The following is a 9,608-nucleotide window of genomic DNA, read 5'->3' as shown; positions in this document are numbered from 1 at the left end:
GGAGAGAAGTTAGAGTTATTGTTTCGGGTCCAGTGACCCTTCCTCAGTTCTGAGTTCTCTGATTTTCCTCCACGGATGCTGCCAGGCCTGCTGAGTTTTTCCAGCAATTTCTGATTTTTGCATTAAAATTAAGTTAAATGGTACCTATTTTGTAAGTACAAGCATTTCTAAGTCAGATGTTTGTAAGCTGTGTTTTGTTACTTGTCACTTACAAACTAAAGTTAACATAAACCTCCATCTATGTACAGCTGCATGCCATGAAGGTGGACTAAGGACCGGGTCAGACCTATTTCAGTTGGATAAGCAAGGTGGTCCTGTATTACTCCAGTGTCAAAAAGCAGAATCATAGGTGTACCACTTATCTGAGGAGACAGCAACAACTCCTGCTAACTGCAAGGTTTGTGAAGGTTTGCAGTTCAGGTTGAGGTTTAGGGTGTAGGTTTGCTCGCTGAGCTGTAGGTTTGATATCCAGATGTTTTGTTACCTGGCTGGGTAACATCATCAGTGGCGACCTGCAAGTGAAGCGAAGCTGTTGTCTCCTACTTTCTATTTATATCTTTCTCCTGGATGGGGTTTGTAGTGATGTCATTTCCTGTTTGTTTTCTGAGGGGCTGGCACTAATGTTGGCACTAATAAAATACAACTTAGCTCAGCAGGTCTAGCAGCATCTGTGGGGAGAAATCAGTGTTAATGTTTTGGGTCCAGTGACCCTTCCTCAGTTTTCATTTCTCTCCACAGATGCTGCTAGATCTGCTCAGCTTTTCCAGCAATTTCTGTTTTTGTTTCTGATTTACAGCATCCATAGTTCTTTCAGTTATTATTCTGTTTTTAATCATTTTAAGGATCTGATATGCAAATGTTTTCTAATATCTATGAACAGATATTTTATACTGTGCTGCATTGTGTCCCCAACTTGAATAGAGATATGTGACCTCGGTTGCACAACGGAGGGCAGCAAACTATATGGTGCAGCAAATATTTCCAGCTTTAACTTGGTTGGAGCAAGACATGTTCCGGTTAATTTTCAAGGTCACCTTCACAGGTAGTGCTTTGCTCTGATATTACTGCAGAGGGTTGCATATTTCTATCAGGATGTACATCCTAAAGCACAGCCAAGACACACATTGTTCTTTGCTAAGTTTCAAGAAGGAAAATTGTACTGTTAATACCCTGGGCAAATATGGCCTTCTGCTGAGAATTCATCACCATCCCTCACCCCCTCTTCCAGCAGCTTGTCCAGTTCTAAGTGACCTCTACTTTATGGTAAGTGTAATCCAAGGAGAATAGATACGAGTGCACTCATGCTTCGGAGCAGTTGCTTGTTGTAGTGGTTCTGTTCGCCGAGCTGGAAGTTTTTGTTGCAAACATTTCGTCCCCTGGCTAGGAGACATCATCAGTGCTGTGGAGCCTCCTGCGAAGCGCTTCTTTGATGTTTCTTCCGGCATTTATAGTGGTCTGTCCTTGCCGCTTCCGGGTGTCAGTTTCAGCTGTCCGCTGTAGTGATTGGTATATTGGGTCCAGGTCAATGTGTCTGTTGACGGAATTTGTGGATGAATGCCATGCCTCTAGGAATTCCCTGGCTGTTCTCTGTCTGGCTTGCCCTATGATAGTAGTGTTTTTCCAGTCGAATTCATGTTGCTTGTTGTCTGATTGTGTGGCTACTAGGGATAGCTGGTCATGTCGTTTCGTGGCTAGTTGGTGTTCATGTATGCGGATTGTTAGCTGTCTTCCTGTTTGTCCTATATAGTGTTTTGTGCAGTCCTTGCATGGTATTTTATAAACTACATTAGTTTTGCTCATGTTGGGTATTGGCTCCTTTGTTCTAGTAAGTTGTTGTCTGAGCGTGGCTGTTGGTTTGTGTGCCGTTATGAGTCCTAGGGGTCGCAGTAGTCTGGCTGTCAGTTCTGAAACGCTCCTGATGTATGGTAGTGTGGCTAGTCCTTTTGGTTGTGGCATGTCCTCGTTCCGTGGTCTATCTCTTAGGCATCTGTTGATAAAGTTGCGCGGGTATCCGTTTTTGGCGAATACCTTGTATAGGTGTTCCTCTTCCTCTTTTCGCAGTTCTGGTGTACTGCAGTGTGTTGTAGCTCTTTTGAATAGTGTCCTGATGCAGCTTCGTTTGTGTGTGTTGGGGTGGTTACTTTCATAGTTTAGGACTTGGTCTGTGTGTGTTGTTTTCCTGTGTACCCGTGTGGTGAATTCTCCGTTCGGTGTTCTCTGTACTCTGTACTCCGAGTACAGAGAACACCGAACGGAGAATTCACCACACGGGTACACAGGAAAACAACACACACAGACCAAGTCCTAAACTATGAAAGTAACCACCCCAACACACACAAACGAAGCTGCATCAGGACACTATTCAAAAGAGCTACAACACACTGCAGTACACCAGAACTGCGAAAAGAGGAAGAGGAACACCTATACAAGGTATTCGCCAAAAACGGATACCCGCGCAACTTTATCAACAGATGCCTAAGAGATAGACCACGGAACGAGGACATGCCACAACCAAAAGGACTAGCCACACTACCATATATCAGGAGCGTTTCAGAACTGACAGCCAGACTACTGCGACCCCTAGGACTCATAACGGCACACAAACCAACAGCCACGCTCAGACAACTTACTAGAACAAAGGAGCCAATACCCAACATGAGCAAAACTAATGTAGTTTATAAAATACCATGCAAGGACTGCACAAAACACTATATAGGACAAACAGGAAGACAGCTAACAATCCGCATACATGAACACCAACTAGCCACGAAACGACACGACCAGCTATCCCTAGTAGCCACACAATCAGACAACAAGCAACATGAATTCGACTGGAAAAACACTACTATCATAGGGCAAGCCAGACAGAGAACAGCCAGGGAATTCCTAGAGGCATGGCATTCATCCACAAATTCCGTCAACAGACACATCGACCTGGACCCAATATACCAATCACTACAGCGGACAGCTGAAACTGACACCCGGAAGCGGCAAGGACAGACCACTATAAATGCCGGAAGAAACATCAAAGAAGCGCTTCGCAGGAGGCTCCACAGCACTGATGATGTCTCCTAGCCAGGGGACGAAACGTTTGCAACAAAAACTTCCAGCTCGGCGAACAGAACCACTACAATAAGCACCCGAGCTACAAATCTTCGCACAAACTTTGAGCAGTTGCTTTATGCACAAACCTTGAAGTCAGCAATACATATTTCAGAAGCTACACCAACACTCCCTGCAGATTTTGCAAACTTAAACAAAGAGAGCACAAAATAAATTGCAGAATTGAAGTAATAGCCAGAAGAAATCAATGGATGATCTCTTTAAATATCGCTGGTGGGGTGTTATTGCTGCTGCTGAATGCATACATGTCATGAGAGGGAATGTTGAACTCCAAAAAGGCACCACTTGTGTCAAATCAGCATGGACCCATCATGATGTGGTAACTCTGTATGTGGCTGCTCATTATACATGCACAAGCATTCTTACCAGTATGGTGTCTGGTGTGACACCAAAGTGAATCTAATTAGGATGCAATCCAGGATCTTAACATTTTATAGTACACTGTACTTTAAGACTCCAAACAAAAAATGATGTGTAGACAATTTAATCAAATAATCCATGACCATTATACGTTGTTTATATTCATACCATGTTACACGCAGTGTTTTACAATGCTGTTATAGAGCTAGCGAAATCTTAGAATCACAGCTGAGCGAACCAGGAAAAGAATACTTGGCTTCATGAACTGCATGATACAGGCAGTGATGGTTCTTCGCAAGTTAGGAGAAGCTCCATCAATCCATGTAAAAGCAGAGAATAACCTTAACTCCAATTCCTATTCACATTGTGTGGTTAGCTTGGTGTTGGCTATTACATTTGTCACTTGCAAACTGAAGTTGACATAGTCCTCCATCTAAGTACAGCTGCATGTCATGAAAGACTGGGCCAAAATGTGTTGCTGGAAAAGCGGAGCAGGTCAGGCAGCATCCAAGGAGCAGGAGAATCGACGTTTCGGGCATAAGCCCTTCTTCAGAAATCATGCCTGAAACGTCGATTCTCCTGCTCCTTGGATGCTGCCTGACCTGCTGCACTTTTCCAGCAACACATTTTCAGCTCTGATCTCCAGCATCTGCAGTCCTCACTTTCTCCTAAGGACTGGCCCAGTCCTATTTTAGTTGGATAAGCAAGGTGACCCTGTATTACTCCAGTGCCACAAAGCAGAATCATAGGTGTACCACCTATCTGAGGAGACAGCAACAAATCCTGCTTACTGTTGGCACTAATAAAATGCAACTGACCACCTTCAAACCCAACTTCATAATGAAATAATTCCTGAGCTAATGCTGGGTATCAGAACTTGCACCAATAAATCTCTGAGAAGCCGATTGGCAATTGAGGTGTGTGTGTGTGTGTGGGCTCTATTTTCTTATTCCTAATTGCCAATATAGGCCCTTGAACAGGATCAAGTGAGCAGACAGACAGTTCCTGATGATCCTAATCACCCTGGACCTGCATAGAGAAGCTTTTACTGGGGCCAAGATTGAGCTGCTTGGAATAACCACCTACCACTCCTTTACATTGGAAACAATTTAGCCAAACATGGGTATTATAAGGGAGAAATTGAGTTAGAAAACAAGGGATAGTGCCTTCAAATAGTAGGTAATAAATTGCAAACTTGGGCAGTTGTACCTGCCTCTGTTGTCAATAAAACAAACCCCTTTCAGAGCAAATGATCTGCAAGTCTATGACTTGAAGAGAGCTGATTAATGGACAATGAGTAAAAAAAAAGTGCTGTTAGTAGTTTGATAAGAACATAGGAATTAGCAACAGGACTGTTCCATGTGGTCCTTCAAGCCTGTTCCAACTATCAAAAAAAATCATTGTTTCTGTGACTGTGATCTCAACTGCGCCTTCCTATCTCTTCCCCCAACCCTTGAGTCACTTGTCTCTCAAAAATCTATCTACCCAGCCTCCCCAGACTTGAATGAATTCAAAAGACTTCAATATTTTGTCGACATGGTAATTCTATGGACTCATGACCATCTGAGAAACAGAAATTGTCCTCTTCTCCATCTTAAAAGGGAGGCCTTTTATTTTTAAACTGTGTTCCCTGCAAGTAATTTTTTCTACAAGAGGAAGTATCCAGGCTATCAAGTCCCCTCAGTCCAAAACATCATTTCTTTTTTTTAAACTCTGGTGATTGTAAGCACAATCTGTTCAATATTTCTTCATTAGATAAGCCCTTCATCCCAGGAATGAGTTGAAAGATTCTTCTCTGAACTGCTTCAAACACAATTGTATCCTTTTTTGAATAAGAAGATAATAGTGTTACATCTTATTGAGGTGGCATGCTGGAAATTAGGCCCATTTTTCATAAGTTAAAAATGTTATGAAAATATGCAAAAGTCCCCAATTTACCAGTCTTTGAGACTGAGGATGACAGAAAGCACAGACTGAATTTCTGTACTTAACAAGAGTTAACTATTCATTAGAAATCATTAGATTCTAGCTACAGGTAAACAATTGTGAACCACTGACTTATAACTCCACTACTTAATATTCTAACCCACTTCTAAAATTCCTTCCACATGCACATATACGGACAGACACAATAAAATGGGTGTTATGGGCAGAAGGAAAACCTGGGAACGTACTTCAATGATCCCGATCCACATGCTTTACGGAGATGATCTTTTTGGCTTGTCAGGCCATACTGTTCTTCGATCTGTCTTCACTAGGTACTTTCACTTTAGATTTAGATTAAATTAGATTAGATTCCCTACAGTGTGGGCCCCACGAGTTCACACTGACCCTCTGAAGAGTAACCCACCCACACCCATTTTCCTCTAATGTACCTAACACTATGGACAATTTAGCATGACCAATTCACCTGAACTGCACATCTTTGGACTGTGGAGGAAACCAAAGCACCAGGAGGAAACCCACACAGACACGGTGAGAATGTGCAAACTCCACAAAGTCGCCCAAGGCTGGAATCGAACCCGGATCCCTGGTGCTGTGAGGCAGTAGTGCTAACCCTTTCAGGAGGCAAAGGTAACAGACTTACAAAGTCTCTGACTTATTGGTTCAAAGCCACAGCTTAGAGCAACCAATGAGGGGGAATGATGTGGCTTTCTTCAGGTTCATGTTCTTTTACTCCAGAGGATCAGAAGAACAGCAACAGTCTTTTGGATTCTCATTCTCAGTTTCAAGGCATGGTGTCTATCCTCCTGACTGTACTGCACGCCAATGTCACAACATTCCTATTTAATCCTTCAAAGCACTTGAATGGCTGCCTATACCTCACCACACAGTACTAAGTAACACTATGCCTGTATGGAAGAATGGTAAATCACGCTGTGAATACTTCAGCCCTCCTGTAATGGAGTCGCAGCCTCACACTTGTACAGGTTAGACTAGTAATATCAGATTTGTCTTTCATTCATTGGAGACAGGCTTATCCCAGCATTCCTAGTGGTAGTGAAAGCCTTCTATTAAAATTGCAGGATATACAGATTTAATAGAAGGCTTTCACTTACAGTTATGAATGCTGGGATAGCATTCTCATCAGAAAATCCTATAAGCCTAGGATCTGTGAAAGAAATTCAAACAGAGAGATATGGAGGCAGACACAAAAAAGATAAAGGGAAATGCAGAGAAAATGGAAAAATAAAGGTGCTTCTTGATTGTTGCCCTTTTATGAGTTTCAGTTTATATGACTTGGGTGTACTTTAGATATATTTGTGAATAAAAATCTGACAGTTTGCACTTAACTGCACCAGAATCCACACCTCCAACCAAATGTTGTATGTGCACTTCTCACTGTTCAATATACTCTGCCAGTAATGTGATGCCACCAGCAACATAATGTCTTTAGTAAGACAAGTCTGACACCTCACTGTTCAGGTCAAAGGAAGGAAGCAATGGTTGGACTGAGGACTGGAAAGTCTGGTTTGTAAGGGCTCATGGATGAGCAATCACATGCCATCTTACGATGCACCCCAATGCTTTTAATTTTAAGAGTTTTACCAGTGAATTATCCTGAATATCACCCAGGGAGATAACCACAGCTCCAAGATCTTCCTGATGCAAAGGAGATGCTTTCTAAATTACTGGTCAAAGGCATGTTGAAAAGCAGACATTTTGTGCATAGTCCCCTAATGACATCAGCAGTGAGATAAGAGGGTGGTGGTCAGCACATTCAATTCCTGCCGCCACTGAACAGCAAATTCTCCACAAAATGTCTGCTCCCAGCTGCCTATCTAACCAGCATTTTGAAAACCCAGAAACGAGGGGAGGGTAGTGCTGAAAGCACATAGCCCATCGAGTGGCAGGACATGTTTCTGATAAACGATCACACTTGCCTTTTATGTAGAAAGCCAAAAAAAAAATGCTTAAAGGCACAGTTTGTTTTATTAAAAGAAAGTGACCCTACAGTGAAAGAGTCCACATTAATGCATTCGGAAACCTTAAATTCGGTGCAATTAAAATAAGCAATGGTACAGACAAAAAAAAACCCCTGCAAATTGGGACTGATGCCGGGTCAATGCAAGGAAGAGACAGGGTGATGGGTGGAGGAAAGAATGAAAAGTGATTTTGTTTCAATCGATGCGCGGTGCATTGAACAACACGGACAGTAGAAGCTGGAATCTGAAGTATTCGGTAACCGCCTAACCCCCATTCGTTATCCTAAACCCCCCTCCTTGCTTCAAATGTAATCGCCTCACGACCATATTTGGACAGCGTGCTACCAAAATGACCTTGGGGTTGCTGCTGCAGACCTTTCGGGGAGGGGTGCAGTCCTATTGCAAACACAGAATAAAATATATTGTGCATAAAGGAGCGGAACTCAGGACCAAGTTAACTTTTTTTTTATTGGAGTAAACAATAGAAAGTTTTGATCTGAAGTTGGGAAAAAAAATCAGTCGCATGCATTTAAGCGGGAGGGGTGGTTTGCAGCAGAAGCCGGTGCATTGCATTTATTTGTTCTTTGTTTTAAAAGCACGGGGGATCCCGGTGCACGGTTATAATTAATTAAAAGTGGGGTGAAAGGGGGGGGAAAATTGCATGCAATGTAATGCAATGCAGCATTCAGACGGTGGAGGCCGGCGTTCTGCATTTCTTTTAAAAATAATTAAAAATTCACGGTCTCGGTAACCGGGGGATGAAGGAGGAAGGTTGCAAAATGAGAAGAGCCCGGCAGTCGGGGGTTTGCGAGAGAAAAATAAGGAGCGGGGCGTCCGGTGAAAACGCGCCCGGGAGAGGGAGCGAAAGCGCGGGCGCCCTCCAGTAAATGGCGGCCCGCGCGGGGGCCGTTCGGCCGGCGCCCCCCTTGCTATCCTGGTCCTGTCGCCCTCGCGCCGCCTCAGCGCCCCGGGAGCTCTCAGCCCACTCCGGTCATGTGACGGCGAACGTAACGGAACGTGCAGCAACCGTTTGGCAGTTTGGTTCGAGGGGAGGGGGAAAAGGCGGCGGCGGCGCGGAGCTTCGGTCGGTCTCTCTCTCTGGGCTGCGCCACAGCGAAGAAAAGCCGAGGAGGCGGAGGGGGCCCAGGCACCGCGGCAGCGACGGAAACACCGGGGTGTTCAAAAAAGAAAATAAATTTGCCACCACACGGTTTTTTTAGTCAATCCTTCCCCCTCCCTCCGACAGCAGAGCTGCAGGTCGGTAACCGGGAGAAGCTGGTGGGTGTGGGGGGGATGGGCAGTGTGTGTGTGGGGGGAGGGTAGGATGGGGGTGGTGGCTGAAGGGAAGGGGTGGTGCCCGGGCTCTCGGCGCCTCCTCGCGCGGCCGCCGTGCTGCTCCGCGCCAGGCCTCACATTTCCGGAGGTTTAACGGTGCCGCCGCCACCGGGAGGCGAAGGGGACCAGCCCCGGGGGGAGGGGGGGCGACTGGGGGGGGGAGGGGAAGGCGAGTGGGGGTCGGTCGCCGGTGCGAGGCGATTGTGCTTTTGATTTTTTTAAATTAAACGGATGCCGGTCTTCCCGCCTGCCTCTCTCTCTCTCTCTTTGTCCGTCCCTCCCTTTTTTTTGCCCGCCATCCTCCCCCCTCCCTCAGTGCGGAAGTGGCTGTGTGTGTGTGTGGTGGGGGGAGGGGGGGGTGTGTGTGGTGGGGGGAGGGGGATACACTCATCCGGTCACACGCAGGAGAGGAGATGGTCCTGGAGAAGGCACAGAGACAGAGAGAGCCAGCCCGGGATCCGGGCCATCGGCTCTGGGGGGGTATCACCCACCAGGCATTAGACCCAAATCGGACATCTTCAGTTCTCGGCGCTCGCCCCATCTCTTCTCTCCCCCCCCCCCCCCCCCCCATCTCTTCTCTCCCCCCCCCCCCCCCCCATCTCTTCTCTCTCCCCCCCCCCCCCCCCATCTCTCTCTCTCCCCCCCCCCATCTCTTCTCTCCCCCCCCCCCCATCTCTTCTCTCCCCCCCCCCCCCCCGTCACTCTGTCTCCCCTTCTCCACCCCCCACACACGCTCGCCCTGGTCTCTCCCTGCCTCACCCCCACTCTCGCCCTTGTCTCCCCCTCCCTCCCCCGCCGCCCTCGCCCGGGTCTCCCCCTCCCTCCCCGCCGCCCTCGCCCGGGTCTCCCCCTCCCTCCCCGCCG

At 46.3% G+C, this 9,608-nt stretch overlaps 1 protein-coding gene across 2 annotated transcripts in view; it reads left to right on the top strand.

The window, feature by feature from the left end:
- The first annotated feature begins 7,954 nt into the window (after positions 1 to 7,954).
- Positions 7,955 to 9,608, top strand: part of LOC132819863 (zinc finger and BTB domain-containing protein 2-like) — a 34,664-nt gene continuing 33,010 nt past the window's right edge. For both annotated transcript variants that reach the window (XM_060831768.1, XM_060831769.1), the window contains exon 1: positions 7,955 to 8,666. The gene's annotated coding sequence lies outside the window, so the exon portion shown is untranslated. The remainder of the gene's footprint in view (positions 8,667 to 9,608) is intronic.

This window comes from Hemiscyllium ocellatum, chromosome 10 (genome assembly GCF_020745735.1).
Source record: "Hemiscyllium ocellatum isolate sHemOce1 chromosome 10, sHemOce1.pat.X.cur, whole genome shotgun sequence".
Taxonomy (NCBI): Eukaryota; Metazoa; Chordata; class Chondrichthyes; order Orectolobiformes; family Hemiscylliidae; genus Hemiscyllium; species Hemiscyllium ocellatum.
Note: the sequence above shows the minus strand (reverse complement) of the source record. Positions and strands in the feature narration are given on the sequence as shown.